Here is a 26928-nt window from a genome sequence, read left to right as displayed (position 1 = left end):
AAAGGTAGAACATGCCCTAGTGTGCGTGGCATGTCCTGATAGTGAATTACAGCCAGTTTTGTTTTTCACTATTGCAAGGCTATCTCTTCCCATAGGCCAGAATGGGCAGTTTGATTATAACATCTTATAATCCTAACTGACCCTAGGAACAAGATGGGAAGATAACGTTTTAGTATGCCTGAACTCAGAATGTTAAAATACATCTGTTAATGTGGGTGATTTTTACATTCTGTGTTTGAAAATACCACTTTTAGAAAGTAGGTATTTTCTTGCCTAACCATCCAGTATGCCTCTGCTAGGTTTGTGTATTCCATGTCTGGTTTGTGAGTGACAGTGAGCTGGAGAGGGCCTTGGCTCCAGCAGTCTGATGAGTCAGGGCTGGGCTGGAAAGGGCCTGGGTTGAATAGAGAGTAGGGGGAGGAGATTTCCTTTCACATCCCTGAGCCTACATAGAATAGAGAGTAGGGGAAGGAGATTTCATTTCAGCTACCTGGGCCACGTCTGATTTCGATAATGCTGTCTCCAACTCCTGCTAGGAAGCAGAGAGAACAGTGTGGGCAAACTGACCCAACACTTGGCGACAGTTGCTCTGCTGTTCGGTGGTCAGGGTAGGGGAGAGGATCACGCCTTCCACGGACCCATCATGCTCCTTGGCAGACAGGAGGTCGGGGAGAGGTTCACTCTCCTCTTCCATCCCATCATCTGTCACCAAGAGCATGCTCACTTCAGACTTCTCGAAGTGGGGCTTGAGGCAGTTCACATGGAGGATCCTCAAAGGGTTCCTTGCAGCTTGCAAGGTAGGTGACATCACTTTTGCGCTCCCCTACCTCAAACGGCCCAGTTCACTTGCCCTGCAAGGCACAAGGTTCTACTGGGGCTATAACCCACACTTTTTGCCCAGGTTGAAATTCAACCAGAGTGGCATGCTGGTCATACCACTTCCTCATTTCTTCCTGTCTGGCTTCTAGGTTCGCCTGAGCGAGTTTCCTGAAGTGGGCAGTTCGGTTTCTGAAGGCCAGCATGTAACTAAACACATCCTGGGGAGTTTTCCTGGGAGCTGCCTCCCAGCCTTCCTTCACCAAACTCAGAGGTCCTCTCACAGGGTGACCAAACAGAAGCTCAAAGGGGCTGAACCCAAGAGACTTCTGTGGTGCCTCCCTGTATGGAAAGAGAAGGCATGGCAAGAGGATGTCCCACTTACGCCTCCTGGGTTCAGTTAGACCCTTAATCATTCCCTTCATGGTCTGGTTGAATCTTTCCATCAGACCGTTACCTTGTGGGTGGTGAGGGGTGGTGAACTTTTAGGGTACACCACACTCCTTCCACAGAGATGTTATGTACTTGGATATGAAATTGGTCCCTCTGTCAAAAACCACCTCTCTGGGGAACCCCATGCGGGAAAATATCCCCATTAATGCCCGGCCCACCACTGGCACTGTCGTTGTTCTGACAGGGATTGTCTCCAGGTACCGGGTGGCATGGTCCACCAAAACCAGGATGTACATGTTGCCCATGGCTGTTTTGGGATCCAGTGGCCCCACAATGTCCATCCCTACACTTTCAAAGGGTGTTCCAAAGACTGGAAAAGGCTGGAGGGGAGCTTTGACCTTTCACCCGCTCTTACCACTTGCCTGGCAAGTTTGGCAAGACCTGCAATGTCTATCTGACTGCCTTCGTACTTTGGGCCAGAAGAAGTTTGTGACAAATCTGTCAAAGGTCTTGTCCTGCCTCAAATGTCCTGCCAAAGGCACGTCATGAGCCAGACCCAGTAGAAAGGTCCTGAAACGCTAGGGTACCACCAGCACACGGGCTGGCCCAGGCTCAGGTAACTTAGGCTCACTATACAGGAGATCATTCTCCCAGTAGATCCAATGTGATCTGGACTGATCACCAGCTCCCTGGTCTGCAGCCTGCTACCGCAGACCCTCCAGAGAAGGGCACTCTTTCTGCTCCTTGCAGAATTCCTCCCTGGTGGGACCCCCTTCTTGCTGCCAATGGGTCAGCTCCGAGATGTACTCCAGTTTAGCTACCTGCTCCCTCGTAGGTACTGGGGCGTCCCCTTCGAGGTCCGCCTCCTCCTGGTCTGTGGGAATGTCAGGGGCCAGTTTCCCACGCCCCTTGCCCTTTCTATTGGCCAGGGCTTGGGCCACTGTTTCAGGCTCCAAGTCCTCTTGATCACCCTCTCTGGCCGCCATTGACCGAGTGGACATGCATGCCCACTCTGGCAACCCAAGCATCTCCAAGTGAGACCTGAGCTCGACATCCTTCCATAAGGACGGCTCCAGGTCGTTACCCAGCAGACAATCTACAGGCATGGAAGGGCTCACAACTACCCTCAAGGGACCTGAGACCCCCCACCACTCTCGAAGGGAACCTGCGCCACCAGACACTGGCACTCTGAATTGTCCACAGCAATTACTTGGTGGAATGCCCCAGGGAATAACTGCTTCTCAGGGACCAGGTGACACCAGACTGAGGTCACACTGGCTCCAGTATCTCTGAGAACCTCTACCCTTTTCCCATTGATGGTCACCCAGGTGCTGGATTACTTTATGTTAGGAGGCACCTTGTTTCCTGGGACCATCTAACTGTGCCCTAGTGAGACAAGGGTAATTTCTGCAGGATCCCCACCCTCCTCTGGGTACTCTTCCTCCCCAAGCGCTACACAAGCCAACACCTTGGACTGCCCACCGGTTGGTGGCTGTGCCCCCTGGTCACATGAAAAGCACTTGCGGGCCGGTCTCAGCAGGCTTTCCTGAAGAGACCCCTTGCTTCTTATCTCCGGGGGGATGGGAACCTTTACCGTGGGTGTTAGTTTGGGCCCTTTAGAAAACTCCTGTGCTTTACCCTTGTCCTCCCACTTTCCTGCTGGGGACCCTGCCCACCTTTGGCTGAGTCTCCCCCAAACGCTTTCTTGTGGACCCAGGCACTCACCCAGCAGTCCGCCTCCATAGCAAGCTTCCTGGGGTCAGTCAGCTTACTATCGACTAGGTGCTGGCACAGATCTGCAGAACATAGACTAGACAAGTGCTCCCATGCAATCAAATTGTAGAGCCTCTGAAAATCTGTCACAATACTGCCCTTCACCCAGCCATCCACTGACCTGCAAAACATATATACACATTCCAACCAAGTGTTGGCATCAGACTTCTTATTGGACCTGAACTGATCCCTGTATTTTTCAGGAGTGACACTATATCTAGTGAGAAGGGCCTATAGTGGGAACCTTGCAGGTCTCGTGGTCAGACCACAAGGTCACTATCTTCTCTACGGAGGTGAAAGAAGAGGCAACCGTGCCCGCCCCACAACCTAAGAGCGTCACATACCGTGATTGGTCGAGGACCAATTCCCCAATATTATTAGAACAACTTCAGTTATCAACTCCTGAACTGGCCCCGGACAGTAACACTGCCACTTATCAAATTACACACTGGATAAACTGAGCAGTTAGAGCTGCAGTCCCTCAAAGAAAAGTCATTTTTAAGAGGAAAACCCCATCCCAACCTTGGTTCTTCGAAGCTCTTAGGACGCAAAAACAAAACTGCAGGAAAGCTGAGAAAAGATGGAGAACCAACTACGATCTAGGGCCAAAGGAAGACTATAAAGCCTCCTTGGCCGCCTACAAAAAACTGATTGTAGCAGAAAAAAGCAGGTATTTTACGCGTAAAATTAACGAGGCAAAAAACTCTAGTAAGGAACTCTTCACCACAGTAAAAAAACGAACAAAAATTGACAGCAATAACTGGGTAGCAATGAGCTCCGAATTTTGCAATAATCTGGGCGAATTCTTCATTAATAAAGTAACCTCAGTATATGAGTTTTTTAAAAGGACTGACAAAGACATACCCGCACAGCCAAGCTCTGAACCTAACAAGGAACCTCCTCTGATACAACAGGGCCCCTGGTTTCAATTCCTGCAACCCTCAGCGGAACAGATTCTGCAGGTAGTTAAGACCACCAGATCAGGCGGTCCGATGGACCCTTGCCCACCAAAGGTGATGCAGCGTTTCCCCGAATTGCTAAGCAAACAACTGGAAAAGCAGTTCATACAAATATTAAAGTCTGGCATCTTCCCTGATGCATGGAAAACCACCTTGGTGATACAAACAAGACGCGAACGGTTGGGTAGCAGCTCTCGAACCCCTGTTTTTTTTAGATTAGACATTATAACATCTTGCCAGGCTCCTGGAGGGGCTCTATCATCTCTCCAATTTTTAAGGCAGGGGACAAGGCTCTGCCACAAAACTATCGATTGGTGGCCCTAATTGATAATGAGGCAAAGTATTTTGCAGGCATACTGTTGGAGGAATTGCAGGCATGGGACACAGGGAAATCCCTAATTCCGGTCAACCAGACAGGCTTTGCCAAATCAGTTGGCACAATGACCAATATTTTAACTATGGGTATGCTAATAGATAAGGCTGAATCAAACAAAATGCCCATCCACTTTTGTTTTATAGACTACAAGCCTGCCTTTGATCACATAAATCGGAACATTTTATGGTCTAAATTGAATGGCTGGGGGATTCCGAGGCCTCTGCTGGATCTGCTTATTAACCTTCATACAGAGACCTGGGTTCAGATAAAGGTGGGGGAAGGATCACTTCTGTCAAGGCGCATACAGACCAATAAAGGCCTCAAACAGGGCTGCGTCTTGGCCCCCACTTTATTCAATCTGTTTTTAGGTGACCTTGTACCGATCCTAAACAGCTGTAACTCTCACGCTCCCAAATTAGGAGGGCTCCAACTACCGTGTCTTCTATACGCAGACAATATAGTCTTAATAAGTCACACAAAGGTAGGGCTACAACACCTTGTGAATATAACACACAGCTACTCTGAAGCAAACGAACTGACAATAAATTTGGAAAAAACCCAGTCGATGACCATTAGCAAGAACAAAAGAAAATCTAAATTGTGGTTCTGGAACAACACACAAATTGAAGACACGTCGACGTACAAATACCTAGGAGTAAAGTTCGATAACAGCGGACAGTTTACTGTACAGAGAACGAGCATCAGAGGAAAAGGGCTTGATTTGGCAATCTCTTTAAAAACATTAAACAGCAAACTCTCTGGGCCCTCTCTTTTACCTCTGGTACAAGTAATCCGTGCTAAACTTCTGCCAACAATTACCTATGGGAGCGAGGTACAGAGAGGCAGAGACGCAAAGACCCTTGACAATACAATTACAGCTGCATACAGAATCATTTTTAGCCTGCCCAAGCGAACCTCCCCAGCACAAATCAGGCTAGAGTTCGGTATTCAACAACAGCTCCTGGCAAGACAGGGGGCCTATATTTCTGCCTGGGACAAAGTGAGGAAATCCAAATAAGGAACTCTAAATGAGTATCTATCAACGGAGCTAGAACAACACCCTTCCTCACCAGCAGCCAAGTACCTTATAAGCAGCCTGGCAAATATGGGCTTAAAGCAGCTTTGGGATACCTCAACAAATCACACAATACTCAAAAATTTGGTCAAGAAATCAATCAAACAACTATCGTGGGTTCAAGATAAGGCAGCGCTTTCAAAAAGAACGCATGGCTGGATGACCCTGAACTCTTATTCAACAAAAGCACCACAGAGCTACTTTGGTTTGGGTTATGCCAAAACAGTCAAAATGTGTTTCTTAAAGTATAGGTTGGGCCTGCTACCCTGCATTCGACACTTCCCACACTGGCTAAAAGACAAAGCAGGCTCCCTCTGCCGGTTATGCGGCTTAGTGCAAGAGGACATGCTGCACTTGCTATGCTCCTGTGAGAAACTGTTGGATGAACGGAAATATCTGTTGAAACACAACTTTAATCGACGTGGGATACGTACACGAAGGAATGCAATTCTTGCCTGTTTTGCATCTCAGGACCCACAGTTGAACTGTAGTTTTGTGAAATTTATGAAGGCAGTGGAAAAGAAAATGCCAAAAACTGATCCCTAAAGGTCTCCATACAGTTCATTAAAACAAAACTGCATCTATCGTCATGGCTACCTTAATGAGAAATATGAAGGCACCGGGAAAGAAAAAGTCACAACTTGAATCTGACTCTACACTATATTATAAAACAAAACTACCAATTTTAAAAGATTAATTTAATAGGATGCAATTTAAACCGAGAAACTGTGATTGTGTTATGCTGGTTTAATCAAGTATAGTTTTTAAAAAAATTCTTTTATTCTGATTTTGTACTGCAATGGTTTTAATTAACTTTGCTAAATAAAATGTACTTACTTACTTATCTCGGTGATGCCACTATTAAAAAAATCGAATCTAGACTCCGAAGATCCTGGCAACTATAGACCTATTGCAAGGATACCCTTTGCTGCAAAAGTGTTGGAGAAACTATTGAATAAGCAGCTAGCCCAATTCCTCTCGGATAGAAACGCATTAGACCACTCACAGTTTGGCTTCCGAGAGGGACATGGTACAGAAACAGCACTGCTTATGGCAGTGGAGGAACTCAGGAGTGTTCTTGATGCCGGGGGAAAGGCCGCCTTGGTTCTTTTGGACCTCTCGGCGGCGTTCGATACGGTCAACCATGAGACACTCCTAACCCGTCTGGCTGAAGCCAGAGTTCATATTTCAGCACGTACGCTACTGGCATCTTATCTGTCCAACAGAACTTTTACAGTGGAGCTGGGGAAGGCAAGATTGAAACCTTTTAGGTCACCGTGTGGTGTTCCTCAAGGGTCCTCCCTAAACCCTACCCTTTTCAACCTGTATGTACACCTTTAGCGGCAATTGTAAGGAATTGTGGTTTCATTCCGGTTTCATATGCCGATGACACCCAAATAGAGGTGTCCATTGCCAATGATGCTAAAGAGACGGCTGAGAAATTCAGGTTCTGCATGACACAAGTCAAGCATTGGATGCAAAGCAATTGCCTGAAATTGAATGGAGACAAAAGTGAAGTCATGTTACTAGGATCAGATCCAAACATATGGTCTCCGGAGTGGTGGCCAGACAGTCTGAGCAACTGCCCATCCCCAGTAAACAAAGTGAAAGACTTGGGTATGACACTGGACAACAAACTTTCTTTTGATGCACAGCTATCAAACTGGCATCATCAGTTTGGTACATACTGAAAATGATAAGGAAGCTCCTGCCATATATCCCGTTTGATGCCCGGAAAACGGTGGTGACAGCCCTGGCCTTGTCAAGGCTAGATTATGGTAACGCCTTGTATGCCGGTGCCCAGACCCAAATCCTAGCAAAACTTCAACGCTTGCAAAATGCAGCAGCAAGGCTGGTGCTGGACGTCTCCAAGTATGAGCCAATCGCCCACAGACTAAAGTCCCTCCACTGGCTTCCTATCACCAAAAGGGTGAAGTTTAAATCTGTCAAACTGTACGAGCCTTCCAGGACTCTTAGATCGAGTCAAGCCAAACTGCTTGAGGTCCTAAGCACAGATTGGCCAGATGGGGAGGGAGAAGCTTCCTGTTACATACAGCTAAGGCCTGGAACCTTCTCCTAATCTCCATCAAAAATAGTCCATCATTGCTCTCCTTCAGGAAAGAAGTGAAAACATGGCTTTTCATTGCCAGTTAGATCTAGTCCTGTTGGAGCCCGAGTCTCTTGAATCCATCCAGCGCCAAGACGCCCAAGGGCATTCGCACGCTCTACAAAATTACAAATCAAATCAAAATCAAATCAAATCCTTCATGTCAGCATAGGTGAGGTTATACTTCTAACCCAAAGCTACTAAAGTATCCCTTGTTTCTTCTGGAAATGGAGGCCACAATCCTGCTCCCCAATTCTCCTCAGGGACCCCATTCATGTGTATCACTGCCTCTTAACCCTGAAACCACCTTTGTATGTCATCCCCCTTCTTGAATTCCTTGCCTACATCCTTAGGGATGTGCATAAATCTGTCAGCCTGTCTTGACGAGTTGCTGCCACCATCTGAGCTGGCTCTATTCCTTAGCTCTAGCTCCTTAAGACTTTGCTCATGATCTAAGATCATCTTCCTTTCCTCCATAGCTATTCCTTTTTCTTCCCTATCACTTTTTATCCTGAGTTTCTCCAACTCAAACTTCATTTCTTCCTGTCTGTCCTCCAGCTCCTCTGGGGACAGGCCACTGCTGCCTGGACTGGAGGGTTCCCCCCTCCCAAAGCACATCTACCCTGGGAGTAGGCTCCTCCACCTCTCCACTGAGATCACCAGACTGCTTGCTGGAATGTCTGGCTGCTACCCAGGCCCTCAGCGCCTTTTGTAGCTCCTCCTTCCTAGTGAGGCCTCTGACTTGGACTTATAGGTTTTTGCAAATTGATTTCAATTCTCTACCATTGTAGGATTCCAACCTATCCTCCTCATACGCAATTTCCATGGATGCAACAGATGACGCTCTTGATTCAGGCATAATGAAGTAGCAAGTTCAAACTGGCAAGATCAAAAATAGGCTAAAAAGAAGAAGAACCAGTATGTGGTACATAATGGTCTGCGATATGGTAGTCGTGCACACCAATCACAGTAAGTCAAGTGCAAACGCAAGTCCTATCCTCACTGCTGACACCCAATGTTAGAAATGGATTATTGGTCGGCTATGGCACAGTTGGGCAGAAACCACCACTCTAGTCAGGATAAGGGAGTTACACTCCTAAAATAACCCCTGCTCATCCCCTTGGTAGCTTGGCATGAGTGGTCAGGCTTATCTTAAAGGCAGTGTGTAAAGCATTTGCACATAACCAACAGTAATACAGTGTAAGCACTACAAAAGGGCACCACACCAGTTTGGAAAAATATCCAATATTTTTATATATTTGAGACAGGACCAAAGACTATCAAAATCTACATTACAGTACTTAAAAATCTCCAATTATCAAAATATGCTTGAAAAATAGTTCCTTGATATCAATAGCTCCGTCCGGGGCTATCACGGCGTCGTAAGCAAACAAATCCAAACAGTTCTGGCTGACCGTGGTGTTGTGGGCCAGCTACGGTGTCGGGAAGACCCGCAAACAGTACCTTTTAGAAATGCAAGGCGTCAGCGAACTCTCGTTGAGCTTCTGAAAGCATGGCGTCTGCAGGCGTTGGTTCCGGAGGTCGGTGCAGGAGTCGTCGGGCCCTTGAAGTCACACGCGTTGCAGGTCGAACTCCCCTCCATTGAAGTCAGGAGTGCTGGAGTCGGCAGGTGTCGGGTGCTGCGGTGCGAAGTGAAGCGGTGTGGGGTGTGGTGCCCTCAGGTCACGGTGCAAGCAGCGGCTTGGTGGCGGCCTTAGATGACGTCATCGGTGAGACCAGAGTTGCGGTGCGAGGAGAAGGCGATGCTCGCCACGGTGTTGGCAGGTCACGGTGCAAGCAGCGTCATCGTTGTGGCATAAGCGCTGTCGACGGCTGACAAACTGGAGTCGATGGTGCCGGGGTCGGTAGGCCAAGGTTGCGGGATGAGGGCAGTGCGTTGTGTAACTTTATGAGCAGTGCCCTCAAACCACGGTGCAAGCAGCGGCGTAGATTTTGGCGTGGAGCGTCGTCGTCGGGGATACCAAGGTGTCGTCGTAAAGCTAGGCGGTGCGGAGTGCGGTGCCCACAGGTTGAGGTGCGAGCAACGGCTCGTTGGCGGTGTCAGCAGGCGTCATCGTGAGACCAGGGTCACGGTGCAGTGTTGCGGTGGTGCCCTCTGCTGTGTCTTCAGGACACGTAGTCAGCAGCGGCATTGTAGACTGCATCGGGTTGCTTTTTCCTCTGTTTCAGCACAAAACACACAATACCCAGTGTTGAGGGAAGAAGAGCTTGAGGTCTTTGCTGTTCCTGAGACTTCTTGAACAGGGGGCAAGCTCTACCGCAAGCCCTTGGAGAAACTCACAAAAGTAATATTGCAGAAAGTCCAGTCCAGTCCTTTCACTGTCCAAGACAGAAGCAACTACTGCAGGCCAACACAGCAAAGCACACAGCAAAGTGGTTGCTCCTCCTCACAGCTTCTCCAGCTCTTCTTCTTGGCAGCCTTCTTGGTCCAAAAGAGTTCTAAAAGTCAGGGGTCTAGGCCCCAATATTTATATCCCAAAATCCTTTTATCTGTTAGGCAGGGAGTGTCTGTGTCCAGCCAGAACCAATTCTGCCTTCTCTGGTGTGACTTCCTGGCAGGAGGTGGAGATGGCATGGTCAGAGGCAGACCAGGCCCTTTGAGGTGCAAGGAAATCTCCTCCCCCTTCCCCAATTGCAGCCCAGGTCTATTCAGCCCTTTCCTGACCCACCTAGACTATCTGGAGCTACTCCTGCTCCCCAGCCTTCTGTCATCCAAAACCCAGACAGGCAATCCGCATTCCAACAGAGGCACACAGGATGACTGAGCAAGAAAATAAAAGTAGTATTTTCAAACACAGAATGTAAAAATCACCTACACTGAAAGATGCATCTTTAGATTCTGATTTCAGGCATACTAAACTTTATTTTCCTACCTAGTTCCCCGGGCCAGTTATGTTGATAAGATATTATAAACAAACTCCCCATTCTGTCCAATGGGGAATAGGTAGCCTTGCATTAGCGAAAAACAAAATTGGCCATAGTTCACTATCAGGACATTCCACACACACCAGGGCGTGTCCTACCTTTCACATACACTTCACCCGGCCCACAGGGGTACCTTGGGCCTACCTTAGGGGTGGCTGACATGTAAGAAAATGGAAGGTGAGGGACTGGCAAGTATGTGCCCTGTCCAAGTCTACATGGCAGTTACAAACTGCGCGCAGACTCCGCAATGGTGGGTCTGAGTTACCTTTTACGGGCTGCTCGTGTGGGTTGCACAATCCTGTGCTGCAGCCCACCAACGGCATTTGATTCACAGACCCTGGCACACGCAGTGCACTTTACTAGGGACTGACACATAAATCAAACAGGCCAATCATGGGAACACCAATCCATAACACATTTTACCACAGGAGCAATTGCACTTTACCACTGATTAGCAGTGAGAAAAGTGTGCAGAAACACTAATCCAGCACAAACAGTCAGAACCTGGAGGTCAGAAAGCAAAAAACTCAGGGGAAACATGCCAAAAGATGCCAAGTCTAACAGAAGTGGTCGGATTCATTCTGTACACAGATTGACAAAGCCAGGAAGCATGTTAATAAAACTGTTTCTGAATTCCTCAGAGACCATCGCATGAGCTGTATCTATACCAACAATCTGCATTATGACATGCATGAAATTTATAGAAATGATGGAGTTCACTTTTATAGATGAAGGCACCTGGGTGTTTCTAAGTAACCTGAAAAGCTGCATCCGGTCTTATGTATAGCAGCCATATACACACAACCAGCACAATGGCTCTTGTCAGAGCCACCCTAGTACTCGAAATATTATGTTGTTTTTTTCTAAAGGTTTTTGTTCCTTTTGTTTTTGGGGATTTTTGTGATCACATCGCAATCCCCGCAGACACGTCACTGACATGGAAAACAAAAGCAGACATTCAATGACCACCAACTCATCCCCAAAAAATATGTAAAAAAATCCATTCTGACCATTGCCTAATACTATATACATACTTCTTTCAAACTCAGATTTTTCTACTAAGTTTCTATACACACCATCTTTCAGACCTATTTTCAGTTTTCGCAGTTATTCAGGACATCGCAAGGACGTCGTTAACTGTGACGATTGCACCTTTCCCATAAAGTGTAAAGCACATATATTCACACATATTATAGTATTTTACACACTAAGGGTTTATTACAGTATTCTCTGAAGTCATGTTTTTTCAGAGAGTTTCTATAAAAACCATCTGTAAAACCTATTTTATCTTCTTGTGGTGAGTCCAGAGACCACAATGACGTTGGTAATCTCAATTCCACCAGACACGTCATGAAAAAGGAAAACAAAAGCAGACATTCAATGATCACCAACTCATCCAAAAATAATGTGTAAAAAAATCAATTTAGAAGATTGCCCTACTACACAAATTACTATGTGCATACTTCTTTCAAAGCATGTTTAACCTCATAGTTTTGTACTAAGTTTCTTTAAATACCATCTTTCAGACCTATTTTCCGTTTTTGCTGTTACACAGGACATCGCGAGGATGTTGTTAACCACGACGATCACGCCTTTTCCATAAAGTGTAAAACACATATTACAGTATTTTACACACAAGGGGTTTATTACAGTATTCTCTAAAGTCATGTTTTTTTTGTGTATTTCTAAAACCTATTTTCTGTTTTCACTGTGGGTCTGGATATCGCAATGACGTCAGTAATTTTGATCCCTGCAGTTCCTTCATGAAAGCAGGAAGCAAAACCAGGAATTCAATAGCCACCACCACATCCAAAAATTATAACTATATAATTAATTCTAACCATCACAGTAGATAACTCTCTATATAAAAAACTCTATAAAAACGTTTAGCAGAATCTCAATATCTCTATAACAATGTGTAGTAATGATTCACTGATCATTTTTTTTTATAGTTCCACCAATATTCTTAACAACGTTGATAGTCGTGATGTCCAAGTGATAGTATGGGGGGCCGCACTGGCGATCGCGGCTTCATCGCAAATATCGCGTGTGATTTAAAAAATCAATTTTGGACACATAACTTGTGTCACTAACACCTCGATTTCTCAACCATGGGGTCAGAGTATCTCCACCCTGACCCCTTAAGTGGGCTTTCACACAGATTTTCAGCCTAGGAACCATAACGTATAGATAAATTGGCGGCCGCAACTTTCAATTCAGTTTGCGTCCAGCCAATCACAGCATTCTACTTGGCACGTGCATTCGGGATTCATCGCGAAACCACTGCGAAATATCTGCAGCCAGAAATATCCCTATAATTTTAAACTTACATTTCTCAAAAACTACTGATCGGATTTACACCACATAAGCAGAGGCACTTCCTTAAAGCGACATCTACTTTCCTGCCTAATTTGGTGTAAGTTCATTCAGCTGTGTAGGAAACTAAAGGTTCCTATGGGAATTAACATTACAAATGCAACCTTATTTTGCGTCCCAAATTCTCGGTCCCCACTTGCACAAATAACCCCCAAACATTCCCAATCGATAATACCCACTGTGACACTTTTTTGGCAAAAATTCATGCAGAATGGGCAAATGACGCTAAAGTTATAGCCACGTCAAAAAATGCTTTTCCTATTGAAAGTAGGTCCTAACTATAACCACCTACTTGGGGGGGGGAAGAGAGAGAGAGAGAGATGCCTTAATACAAAATGTAATGTAATTGAGTTGTTAGAGTCCTGCATGTACTACTTCATCTGTACTAACCAGCGATGGATAGACTTGAGTAAAGCTGCTGTTGTTTCCAGAAATACGAGGCAATTCTGGAACTTAACAGCACAAAATTGTGCTTCCAAATCATCTGCTTACCGTTTGCCCGTTTCTAACCAAGAGGGGGTCAATTATTTCAGTGATATCTGCGACACTAACGAATTAGAAACAGTAAGGCCTACTGTACTTGGTTATTTACACTCATCAGACACTTACTCACAGGTCTCACCACACGCCTCCTACCTTAAACCATATGGTTGAACATATTAATGAAGCTGCATTCCCTAGGGTAATGGCCTCCATCAGAAACCTATAATGTGATTAAAAAAAAAGAGAGTCTCTGCCGTTGTGGTATGTGGCACTTAACACTCCAGTATGTACCACAGGGCAGCTTTTTGTACTGAGATTGCGGGTCTGTGTATTATAGAGTTTATTACATACTCTGTTACATATTTTCCCTGACCTTTTCATCAATATGTCAACTTCGTTCCCCTCCGCCCCTCCCGGACTCCTCCTTCGATTTCGCGCCTGGACGGAGGCCAGGACGGTATTAATATCTCCCCTGAGCTGGCAGCCCCCCGTAGGACAGGCCCAGGCTGCCTCGGTGACTCCGGGCCTCTGAAGCGCACATCTCCGGGCCCACGCCTGGCCTGTGGGGCATCAATACCGACCCGCCTCTCTGGAGCGGGCGTTGCCGCCGCCCTGCTGTGCTCATGGGTGGACAGATGGCACTCTGACAGATTGACACTTGACCCCCGCTGGGAGCTTGCCACCTCGACTTCTGAGAAGCCAGGAACCACGGAATCTGAGAGAGTCCCTCGGGTAGCGCCTGGAACTGAAACCGGGTCCGACCGGGAAGAGAAGGGCGGGTGGGTGTTTATTTTGAAAGGTTGAGAACATGATCAGCGCCTTCACTTGAGAAGTCCTCAGGGTGTCGAGAGCTGGTGTGTTTTTGGACACCCACCGGGACAAAAGGGCACACGGTTCAATATTTCCGGTAAGAAATATTGTTGTTCACTTATATTTTTTTTAATCTTTCTGTTCGTGTTGTTTTCTTCTATTCATGTTTCCAAGAGGTGGACACTGAACTAAAACTCGTGATCGATTGACTATCACAAGGGCATCGTAAAAAGAAATAATGCGTGTCGACTGTGAGTTGCGGGACATGCAGTCACGGCTGACTCTGAATTTCATTCGCCCACCTTAAATATCAGTATTGCTGAACTGAGTAATGATAGTACTCCTTTTAAAAAAAACATAATTCCATTTGTCGTGCATACTTTCTAAAACGTCACTGAAACCTAATTTATTTTGCATGGTATCAACTTTGAGTGTCCTATTTTTTACTGCTCAGTTTTATCCGGCGACCTCTTGTGAAGAACCTTTCATTTTTAGCGTTGTGATGTTAGTGCAATAGAGTGCGTGATGCAAAATGATACCCCAGAATATGATGAGGCTGAAGGGATTGGGGGGGGGGGGGAGTCTGCACCGCGGTGTCTGCAGAGCCCTGTGTACGCACCAGGTGTAATAATTGGTCCACTATTCTTTTTTATTGTATAGTAGTTGTGTATAGGCCTTACCATGGTAATTGCATCTATATAGAGGAGGTGAAATCAAAGGAAAGATGGTTACGTGCTACACCCTGACGATCCATCCTTCAAAAGCTCTGAGGTTGCTCGCAATCCGAAACCTACAAAATGAAGTTAACCCCTCCATCACTGTGAGTGTTTATTGTGTCTCTCCTGACAGTTGATAGAGTTTTCATTCTCCCGTCTTATATATATATATATATTCCTCATCACGTTCTTAGCCTGACAGGGGCCCTGTGTTGCTACTTCGCGTTCAACTATTTTGCTACGCGCACCGTCCACTCCCTGCCGGTCCACTTTTGGCGATTTATATAATGTATAGCAAATAAAACAGGAAGTATGCATTGTATCCTCTCTGTTTTCTTTGCATATAGCTCCTTGCACGGACGTTACCGGGTTTCTAAGCGCATTGTTTGCCAAGGATGACACAGTTAGTTTAGTTGGTTATGTCTGATTCTAACACCAGGCTTCACGGTTGCAGGAGTCTAAGACCACATTCCCGTCTCTTCTAAAACAGAATCACATGTATACAGGACTCATTAAAACAGATATGCAATTCGAGGGGTTGTAAGCAAGTGTTAATACTCTCAACTCGATTGCAAGTATTTTGTCATTTTCACAAAGCCGAAGGGTGATGTTATTAGCCCCTTAATTTGCAAGTTTCCCACAGTAAGTCATTGATGCACTGAGCATTTTGACCTTCAGTACTCCAGTATTGCACTCCCGGATGCGGATCACCTTATTTTACGTAGCCCTGCTATAGCGGAGCAGTCACCCCAACAGCGGCAGCTTTGGATCTTAAAATGAGAGCATGGATCCCGCTGTATAAAAATGGCATACTCTTCTGCCGTCGAGGCGCTGGGTGGTGCATGCAGTTGTGGGACATCGCCGTGTGCCAGCTCTCTATGTCTTTAAATGCTGTTCTGTATTGAAGGAAAGCGCTAAAAAACCTTGACATGGTACTTTTCGACTTTTATTGTAATTATGATACGTGACGTACCTGTAATACACAGAAAGTATGATGGACAGGCCCTGTGAAAGACAAAACATTCTTCATTTTACACACGCAGGAAAACACAGTCTTACGCTCCCATATGTCACCCTCCCCGCATGATCACCAACTGCAACATTCTCTCAAAACAGGCACAGCCTGGGCGTAAGCCGTACATACTCATGTACAAACGCCCCCCCCCCCCCCCCATGGGCATCGACAGAACAAGATTCACTCAGGCTCAGCTTCAGCATGGAAAGCAGCAAACTCCTGGCTCGCACAGGTCCAGAGCAGCCTGGAAGGCAGCAAGCTCCTGGCGTACATACATGTCCAGGGCAGCATGGAAAGTAGTTAGCTCCTAGCACGCAAGCAAGTCCAGGGCAGCAAGGAAAGCAGCTAGCGCGCACAGGTCCAGGGCAGCATGGTAAGTAGCTAGTGCGCACAGGTCCAGGGCAGCATGGAAAGCAGCAAGCTCCTGGCGCGCACAGGTCCAGGGCAGCATGCAAGCCAGGAAGCTCCTGGCGCACACACAGGTCCAGGGCAGCATGAAAAGCAGTGAACTCCTAGCGCACAAGCAGGCCCAGGGCAGCATGGAAAGCAGCTAGCTCTTGGCGTGCACAGGTCCAGAGCAGCCTGGAAGGCAGCGAGCTCCTGGCCCGCAAAGGTCCAGAGCAGCATGGAAGGCAGCAAGCTCCTGGCGTACATACATGTCCAGGGCAGCATGGAAAGTAGTTAGCTCCTAGCACGCAAGCAAGTCCAGGGCAGCAAGGAAAGCAGCTAGCGCGCACAGGTCCAGGGCAGCATGGTAAGTAGCTAGTGCGCACAGGTCCAGGGCAGCATGGAAAGCAGCAAGCTCCTGGCGCGCACAGGTCCAGGGCAGCATGCAAGCCAGCAAGCTCCTGGAGCACACACAGGTCCAGGGCAGCATGAAAAGCAGTGAACTCCTAGCGCACAAGCAGGCCCAGGGCAGCATGGAAAGCAGCTAGCTCTTGGCGTGCACAGGTCCAGAGCAGCCTGGAAGGAAGAGAGCTCCTGGCGCGCACAGGTCCAGAGCAGCATGGAAGGCAGCAGGCTCCTGGCGTACACACAGGTCCAGGGCAGCATGGAAAGCAGTTAGCCCCTAGCATGCAAGCAAGTCCAGGGCAGCATGGAAAGCAGCTAGCACGCACAGGTCCAGGGCAGCATGGAAAGTAGCTAGCACGCGCAGACCCAGGGCAGCATGGAAAGCAGCTAGCTCTTGGCATGCACTGGTCCAGGGCAGCATGGAAAGCAGCGAGCTCCTGGTGCGCACAGGTCCAGGGCAGCATGGAAAGCAGTGAGCTCCTGGCGCGCACAGGTCCAGGGCAGCATGGAAAGCAGTGAGCTCCTGGCATGCACAGGTCCAGAGCAGCATGGAAGACACCGAGCTCTTGGCGCACACACAGGTCCAGGGCAGCATGGAAAGCAATGAGCTTCTGGTGCGCACAGGTCCAGGGCTGCATGGAAAGCAGCGAGCTCCTGGCACACACACGGGTCCAGGGTAGCATGGAAAGCAGCGAGCTCCTGGTGCACACACAGTGCCAGGACAGCATGGAAAGGAGCAAGATCCTGGCACGCACTCAGATCCAGGACAGCATGGAAAGCAGCGAGCTCCTGGCATACACACAGGTCCAGGGTAGCATTGAAAGCAGCGAGCTCCTGGCGCACCACAAGTCCAGGGTAGCATTGAAAGCAGCGAGCTCCTGGTGCACACTTAGGTCCAGGGTAGCATGAAAAGCAGTGAGCTCCTGGTGCGCACACAGATCCAGGACAACATGGAAAGCAGCGAGCTCCTGGCACGCACTCAAATCCAGGACAGCATTGAAAGCAGCAAGCTCCTGGCACGCACTCAGATCCAGGACAGCATGGAAAGCAGCGAGCTCCTGGCACGCACACAGATCCAGGACAGCATAGAAAGCAGCAAGCTGCTGGCACGCACTCAGATCCAGGACAGCATAGAAAGCAGCGAGTACCCAGTGGTTACTGATTGACTTAAGCAACAGCACTCAACACTATGTACTATGGCTTTGAAACATGTATTTTTTTTTTACATAGAAATAAATGACAGCTCAAATTAGTCATACCTCTTATTCTTCCTCTCTACCCCAACCTGCACATCCATCTATTGATATGTTCCTAAGAGGATGTAGGAAAGTAGGATCTGCTTTTATGGTTACCCCCACTTTTGGCATGATGTGATGCTGTTTCTGACTAGTCTGATTGGTATCCTGCTAATCAGGACCCCAGTCTCTGTGCTTTCTCCCCTAAATTGGTTTGGTAAGTACTTAGGTACATCCCAGATTGAACACTGGTGCAACCTTATGAGTCCCTACTATATGGTACTAAGGTACCCAGGGCATAAGTACACCAGGGGTCCCCTATGGGCTGAAGCATGTATTATGCCACCCATGGGAGACCACCCAATTTGTAACTACAGGCCTGCCATTGCCAAAATAACTTCTCCCTGAACAAGAAAAAGGAATATAGGGAGGCTATCGAAATCTACAAGCTCTAAATTAAAAAATCCCAGGCCTCTTACTTTGAGGAAAAAATCTCAGCAGCCAACTCCCCCGTGAAACATTTCGAATTGTGAAGAAATTACTGAGAGCCCCTTCTCTCCCCGATACTCCCTTAGCTACGGAACAAAGTTGCAACAAACTTGCAGAATATTTTCATAACAAAATTCAAACGATCCACAGATTCTTTGCCCCAACCAATAGTTACACTATCCCTCATCCTGAGTATTCCTACACAGGGAGTAAGGAACACTCTCTAAAAACCTTCCCCTTAATGAACTATGAATCACTTCAGACCACCTCTGTACTCGTTAAGAGGGGGTCGCCCAGAGATCCCGCCCCACCTAAGATTTTGAACCAGGTGGCAGAGTCAGTTGGTCCAGTCATTCTGGATTTGATCAACTCCTCCATCTCTGCTGGGGTGGTCCCCCCCTATGGAAAAGAGCCATTGTCAAATCCCTTTTGAAACAAGCATTGGCATAGCCAATAGGTCTCACTTTTGGGACCTTATAAGTGTTTAGTCATGCAACAGTTGATGTTGTTGCACCAAGGATATTGTACTGTATAACTAAACACTTATAAGGTCCCAAAGGCAAGACCTATTGCTATGCCAATGCTTGTTCCTTTAAACTGTGCGTTATTTTATATGTGATCGCTTGAAGGTGAAAGACTGAAAAAGTTACAGATTATTATTTTTTTTTTTGAGCCACACCTTTGACTCCGCTCCCACGATCACTCACCCCACCCCCTATGAGCACAGCATCACAGTTCCCGTACTTTTTTAATGCACTTCGACCACTGACTAGACTCGTGTGATCACACGAGTAATTGCAACTTTCCCCTGCAATAAGAGAAACACAGCTCTTTTCGCTTACAATTTAGACAATTTCCATGGCACTTTCGCTTTCCCTGATAGGAGACCCTGATGGACTGACTAAAATAACAGAGGGGCAGAAATGGGGATACAGCACCCGTTCGAGTGTGGGGGTCTTCTTGTGGCACTGAAAGAGGGTCTGGGTTCGGGTGATCTCCTGGGCCAATAAATACACGCCACTCACGCCACAGATTGTACTGCCATCTACCAAAATTCCTTGAGGTTCTTTCCTTTAGAGTAAACTTTAAATAACCAATATCGCTATGTAATAACAATAACAACACCTTTTTATAAAGCAGTTTAATAGTTCTCAATGTTGTTACCCTCAAAGGGTGGAAGGCTGAGTCAGCCTTCCACCTACTGCTCACACCAAATGTCAGCAGTGAGCGTTCAATCAGCAAGTCATCTTGCATCTTTCCTTTAATCCGCCTTTAATATGACACAAAATAATAGAGCAAAGTAGAACAGAATTAAAAACGTTTGTACGATGCTTTTATAAAGTCTGACCCTCTGACAGCAAAAGCCATCTTCCTAGAGTGTCCAAACAATAGAGTCAACATGTTAGAAAACTAGTCAATAGAACACATGTTTACGGTTAAGAAGCGAAAGGACAGCCAGGCCTTTCCATCTACTTGTTAGAGTGAGGACACCGGGTTGTATTCTAAGGTGTGCATATTACATAAATGGCGTGTATATCATGTAACTGTCTCCGAGAGCCGCAGAACTTAATATTAAGTTGCAGCTTGACAAAACTTCTGACATGCATCACTTGTATCTGTGTCTATCAAGCGCTTTACACAATGTCATTTAGAAAATAAATATAATACGCTCCAAAGTTAAAGCATTTTAAAGGACAGTAGAATTTATTACCAGAGTGTTTGACGAATTCTTGTAAAATGAGAGAGTAGCTGGTAATTTCGTCTCAGTGAACACTCCGCAAGCTTGGCTGTGCAGTAAGCCCATACAAAAGTAAGAAGAAGCCCAACAGAGTCACACAACATGAAACACAGATGACATCACCGAAAAAAATAACCATGTGCCAAAAAGGGCGCTTTGGAGGATAGCAGGCACAGAGCGGGGTCTATACAGCCGAAGCCCTCCTCCGCACATGTAAACCGGATGTTGTCATGCGATGTCACACTGCGGTGCCAGCATGTGGGTTGAACCGGCCCGAGTCAGCCTGGACCTCGCCCTCGACTGCAGCCCTGATGAAAGCGCCCTGATGAAAGCGCCGAGTAGCTGTACTCCTTCCGACCCCGAACCTCGTTCGAATGATGCAAAAATAACATCACAACTCGGAGATAAATGCGCTCCTTTGACAGTGTCAACTACCCTGTAAGTCCCCGGGAATTGGTTTGATCATGAAGCATGCCGGTGTTCCTTGTGAGAAGATTGTGCTTTACATTCTGTGTCTCGTTCTCTACAAATGCAGGTGCCTCCTCCTTTATATATTCGCGTCTGTGTTTTTGAGAGAAAGGAAATTCCAATTATTGTGGATTCTAATTTCTCAAAAGTGGGAGAATGGTTGGCAAGTAGTCAAGTAGTTGCTTCGAACCAATCGGCTAGAAAGTACATACTGGCGCGGCCGTGAAAGTAATGGCCTGAAGATCCGCCATTTTTGTGAATAAGTAGGTAACAAAAACCTGCCCGAAAGCTGTGTGTGTCAGTACAAGTACTCACCATGCAGGAAGAAAGGCAAGAGAAGCCCAGGAGTTGTGTACAAAATGAGTACTCCCCATGCAGGAAGAAAAGCAAGAGAAGCCCGGGAGTTGTGTGCGAAAGTGAAAGTGATCGCGAGCGCGATGCACTTAATGAGGTCAGCAGAGTGAGGAGATCTGTGGTAGGGGAGGGAATTGAAGCAAGCAAGGCGGAGAGAGGCACGCAAAGCGCGCGCCCGCGCACATGCACTCAAGCTTTAGGCCGGTATCTCGTAGCTTTTTTTTTACCCATTTACTAAAAGTCGAGCAAGCAGCGCATGCGCTGCTCTAGGCTCGACCTAATAATAGCCTGGACCCAGACTGTCTGGGCAACTACCGACCTATCTCGCTCCTCCCAGGAATTAGCAAAATACTGGAAAAGCATGTAAATTCGGCGCTTTCTGCTCATCTAATAATTTTCTCCATCCCTCTCAAACTGGCTTTTGCCCCCACTATGGTACAGAAACGGCTCTATTAGCAGTCATGGAAGAATCCAGAAAGATTTTCGTTGCAGGAAGCTCCTCTGCCATGATTCTTTTAGATCTCAGCTCGGACTTTGACACGGTCAACCACCTAATTCTGGTCCAACGACTTAGAAATCTGTGTGTGTCCGGAGTAGCCTTAACCTAGCTGCAATCCTTTCTGGAGGGAAGATCTTTCCAGGTGTTTGAGGGTGAGGCCACCTCGAAATCCTGGCCCCTCCACTGCGGGGTTCCTCAGGGATCTTCCCTGAGCCCCACGCTTTTTAACACCTACGTGGCACCTCTTGCGGACATAGTCCTTACCAATGGGGTGAACATTGTGACCTATGCTGATGACACCTAACTGGCTGTTGCGCTTAACCACTCAGACAGGGCCTACACCTGCCTCTGTACCTGCCTTGAAGGTGTAGCCAAGTGAATGAAACACTCTTATCTAAAATTAAATGGCGAGAAAACTGAGCTCATGCTCCTTGGTAACCCTTCTCTTCTTAAGGCAGACATTATGTGGCCAGCCTCGATGGGCTCAGCACCTGTCCCCAATGCAGAGATAAAAAACCTGGGCTTCTGGCTGGATTCAGACCTTAGCTTTAAAGTCCAGGCCAGAAAGGTGGTGGCCTCTTGCTTTGGATGCTGCGTAAAGTGCTTCCTCTGCTCCCCTTTCAGGCAAGAAAGCTCATGGTTCAGGCTCTTATTCTTTCACACCTGGACTACGGCAATGCCCTATACTCTGGAACCCTGAGTTTGGTCCTTGCCAAACTTCAAACAGTACAGAACTGCGCCGCAAGGATCCTCATGGGGATTCAGAGCAGGCAGTCTGCAAAACCCGCCATGAAAGCTCTCCATTGGCTCCCCGTCCGGAAGAGAGTCTACTTTAAGACCTTATGCATTACCCACAAGCTGATAGGAGGGAAAGGACCAGATATTCTCTCCTCTATGGTCAAGCCCCATCGAGCTAATAGGCGACGGCTCTCAGATGAGCAATACCTGGCAGTCGTCCCCAGAATTAATAGAGTTAGAAGTGGTGGCCGGCTATTCTCATATAATGCTGCCAAACTATGGAACTCCCTTTCTCTTCAGCTACGAAGGGAACCCAATCACCTGGCCTTCCGTAAGCTGCTGAAAACCTGGCTCTTTCATAAGTGATTCTTTGAAGCTACAGTTATTCCCCATTGCTGGGATGGCTACGGGTAGCTATGCGATCTATAAATGCTGCTTAATTAATTAATTAATTCATTCATTCATTCATTCATTCATTGCAGCCTGTGAAGCTGGTGTTAGCACCCCTTACGAAAGATATAGCTGTTGCTATATTTAAGATCGGTGCACAGACATAATATCGACTCCAAAATATCGACTGGAAAGAATATCGAGTTGTAAATATCGTTTGGAGAAAATATCGACTAGACAGAATATCGACAGTCAAAATATCGTTTTTAAGGTAAGTGAAGTAATATCGACTGTAAATAATATAGACAGTGAAAATATCCAAGTATATAATCTAGATAGTAAAAAATATAGTTTTTTAAATAATATTTAATTATTTATAGTGTTTTATGTTATATTATATGTGAAAAGTGTCATTTTTTTTAATTATTATTTTTAATTAATAATTTTTTAAAATTATTGTGTAATTTTATTCTGTAGCGGGTTGTGGGTTTATAGGGGAATAGGGTGGGAAGTAATTTAATTATAATAAATTAAATATGTAAATTTATTAATTGGTAGTAATAATTAATTAATTGGTAATTAAATAATATATGTTAATTATTTACAATTAAATTGGTAATTAATTTAATTTAATTGATTAATTGCTAATTATGTAAATTAAAATAATGTATTTTCTGTAGCGGGTTGTGGGTTTATAGGGGAATAGGGTGGGAAGTAATTTAATTATAATTAATTAAATATGTAAATTTAATAATTGGTAGTAATATTTAAATAATTGTAAATTAAAAAATATTTTTTAATTAATTAAAATGTAATTGGTAATTACTTTAATTTAATTGATTAATTGCTAATTATGTTAAATTAAAGGGGTATTTTTAGGGTTCAGGGTCAGTTTTCAGTTTTTGGGCAAAGGGGTATTTTTAGGGTTCAGGGTCAGTTTTCAGATTTTTGGGTAAAGGGGTATTTTTAGGGTTCAGGGTCAGTTTTCAGTTTTTGGGTAAAGGGGTATTTTTAGGGTTCAGGGTCAGTTTTCAGTTTTTGGGCAAAGGGGTATTTTTAGGGTTCAGGGTCAGTTTTCAGTTTTTGGGCAAAGGGGTATTTTTAGGGTTCAGGGTCAGTTTTCAGTTTTTGGGCAAAGGGGTATTTTTAGGGTTCAGGGTCAGTTTTCAGTTTTTGGGCAAAGGGGTATTTTTAGGGTTCAGGGTCAGTTTTCAGTTTTTGGGTAAAGGGGTATTTTTAGGGTTCAGGGTCAGTTTTCAGTTTTTGGGCAAAGGGGTATTTTTAGGGTTCAGGGTCAGTTTTCAGTTTTTGGGTAAAGGGGTATTTTTAGGGTTCAGGGTCAGTTTTCAGTTTTTGGGTAAAGGGGTATTTTTAGGGTTCAGGGTCAGTTTTCAGTTTTTGGGTAAAGGGGTATTTTTAGGGTTCAGGGTCAGTTTTCAGTTTTTGGGTAAAGGGGTATTTTTAGGGTTCAGGGTCAGTTTTGGGTTTTTGGGGTACATATACAATATTGCCTATTATTTAATTAAATTTTGTTACTATATATATATGTTTTAAGAAATATGATGACATTTTTTTTATTTTTTTACTTTCATTAATTATTTAATTATTAAAAGTTATTTTAAGTATTGTTAATTATATTTTAGTAATTAATTTTTTATATTAATGTAATTAAACATTGTTTTTAGTAAAGTCGATATTTTTTACAACGATATTTTTGTAAACTATATTTTGTACTCGATATTTTTGTACTTACCTGTTTGTAGATTGGAACTCGATATTTTGACTGTCGATATTTTCTCAACGATATTTTGGGTAGTCGATATTCTTTCAGTCGATATTCTGTCAGTGATCCTTTAAGATCACTGCACTTAAAACCTAAAAGTAACCCCTGCAGCAGGCCTTTGCAATCTTGAAGGCAGGATGCTTGGCTCTAAGCATGAGAGTGACCCTTCATGAGCAGAACACCGGAACAACCTACGGAGTCCATTCTCCCGAGTTGTAAGTGAGGCAGCATCATGACTTATAGAGGGGCACCGCGTCATTACCCGGTGACCATCTCAAAACTGGCTGCAATAAATCCTATCATGTTTGGTATCAAACATGTTGGAATCATACTCCCACACCTTAAATGGCATTGGAGGTATAATTCCAAGCACTGGAAAGGCCCTCCGTCAGGCCCTCAATACTCCCGGTACCAGTGTTCCAGGGCTGCTGCCTGCCAGATACACGTTTCTGCCCTCCTGCTGCTGAGCCAAGCACGGGCAGGTGAAGGCAGAACAATAGGTATCCTTTTACAGCGAGCTGTGACCACCTCCCAGACAGGATTTAGTGTATTGGGGCAAGGTGGGAGCGCTTGCCAGCGCCACATAGTCTGTTTGCAGGGCACACTTGATGCCCTCCATGCATAGTCCAATTCAAGCCAGTTCAGGGAGCCGTTGGCTCTTGTTCTGGCGTGAAACTTGTCAAAGAACAGGGGATCATCCTCCCCTTGACCAGCCCCTCCTTTGGGAGGGACCCCTGAATCGTCCCAACCCTTTCCTTAGGGTATTTAAGGGCTTACTTGTGGGTGAGTCCCTAGATTCATTGTGGAACAAGATTAATTTCTGACACCACTTCATCTTCGATCTTCTGGGCACTCTGGACTTCGCTGGACTTAGCTCTGGGCATCAAGGCTTCAACTAAGAAGACTCCTGCTACTCCTGATCATGTCGCCTTGCGCATCTGCTGCAACGTCCGTGCCTGTGCACCATACAGGAACATCCCAAGACCTGTGGCGGCATCCAAGACACCTGAAGGAATCTCTCTTGAAGTGAAGGAGTCACTTCCCTGCATCTGCAGGCACCGCAACTAAGCTGACTGGTCTGTTGATCCTGTGCTCCCACAGAATCTGAAAGGCTCAGCAACACAGGTGGTAGTTCTTCACATCCCTAGAGGCCTGCCCTGTCCTCTCACCAAGTTTGAGGCAAGTATCCCTCATCTGAGCTGCAGTACTCCTGTGCACTGCGTTGACTTGCAGTTGCAAAGGCTTGTTGGCTTCCTTCCACCAAAATATTCGGGCTACAAGTAGCCCCAACCTCCAGCATCTCTAGTGACCAAGATCTTCATCCTCACCACATCTCTTGCAGCGTGGGCTTGCATCTTTAGTGAACCGCTCGAGATTCTCTTGCGACTCCAGTGCCTCCAGCCTGTGGGTCCTCTTGAGGGTCATCTTCATATTCTCTGGGCTTCCCTGATTGCTCGGGCCTGCCCTTACTCCCCTGCTTGTGGTGAGTCTCCTGGACGTTGCTGGTCCCGAGATTGCACCATTCTTCACATCCATGTTGGCTACAGTTGCCAAGGCTTGTTGGTGCTCTCGCCGGACACCGACCCTTCAACTCTCGACTTCCGATGTGGGACAGCTCGTGTACAGCTCCTGGTCTTCCACAGCATCACCTGGCCCACACAGCTGCATTTTTAAGGTCACCGTCAGCTCCCCTGCAGCACCGACATCGGTGGGCATTTGTCTTCCGTGCCTCCTGGTCACTCCTGAGTGGCATAGCCTCTGTCCCCACTGCTTGCAGGTTCTTCACAGCTTGAATCCACCTTTGGGTTCCACCGGACACTTTCACCTTCTCCAGCAGCAGCATCTTTCTGAAGTCCGCCATTGGAATTGACGGCGGTTTCCAACGCCACTTCACACCTAGGCACGCGGCATCCATTGTGTAGTTATCCTGGTTCCTAGGGTATCCGCGGGTGGAGTGACTCTCCAACCTTCTGTCTTCCATGGGGTTTCTTCAGAGTCCGCTAGGAAGAGTCCCTCTTCTTTAAAATTGCAACCGCAACTTATCTGTTGACTTGTAATGATCACGCGATCGTGTTCCCACTTAGCACAAGACCTCTGTGGGGCTCCTTGTTACTTACCTTGGGTGGCTCCTTGGATCCCTGACAATTCTATGTCTTCTGGGTACTGTCTTGACTAGAGTCGTGGTTCCCATTCACTAATTTAGTATATGGTTTGGTCCCCCCTGGTAACCACTGTGTATCACGTGCTTCTCACCTGTTTCTATTAAAAGTATTGTGTGCATTGTGTGTATCTCCGGCTAGGAGATACCTGTATGTGTTAGTGAGTGTAATATAATAAATACATATTTTTATAAATACACTGTGTGGTTCGTTATCACTTAATCTATATCAATAGGATTATGTTCTGGTAAAAGAAACTGCTTTATCCTCCTTCTGGAACAAGCCCGAAGGCTGCTCTCCACAGCTTCCACCTTGAGAGCTTTCTAAGGGTGTCTAAGACCACAAAAATCACCATTAGGGTTGGCTGGATTGGTGCAGGGTGCCCACTTCATAAGTGTGCATCATATACCAAGCTAGCTTCTCACATTGCACACTATA

At 46.2% G+C, this 26928-nt stretch overlaps 1 protein-coding gene across 1 annotated transcript in view; it reads left to right on the top strand.

The window, feature by feature from the left end:
* Nucleotides 1-13811: 13811 nt before the first annotated feature.
* MSS51 (MSS51 mitochondrial translational activator) overlaps nt 13812-26928 on the top strand; it is a 436315-nt gene continuing 423198 nt past the window's right edge. Inside the window, exon 1 of the mRNA XM_078664282.1 lies at nt 13812-14211. The gene's annotated coding sequence lies outside the window, so the exon portion shown is untranslated. The remainder of the gene's footprint in view (nt 14212-26928) is intronic.

This window comes from Lissotriton helveticus, chromosome 10 (genome assembly GCF_964261635.1).
Source record: "Lissotriton helveticus chromosome 10, aLisHel1.1, whole genome shotgun sequence".
NCBI classification, from domain to species: domain Eukaryota; kingdom Metazoa; phylum Chordata; class Amphibia; order Caudata; family Salamandridae; genus Lissotriton; species Lissotriton helveticus.
This window is presented reverse-complemented; position numbering and strand designations above follow the sequence as displayed.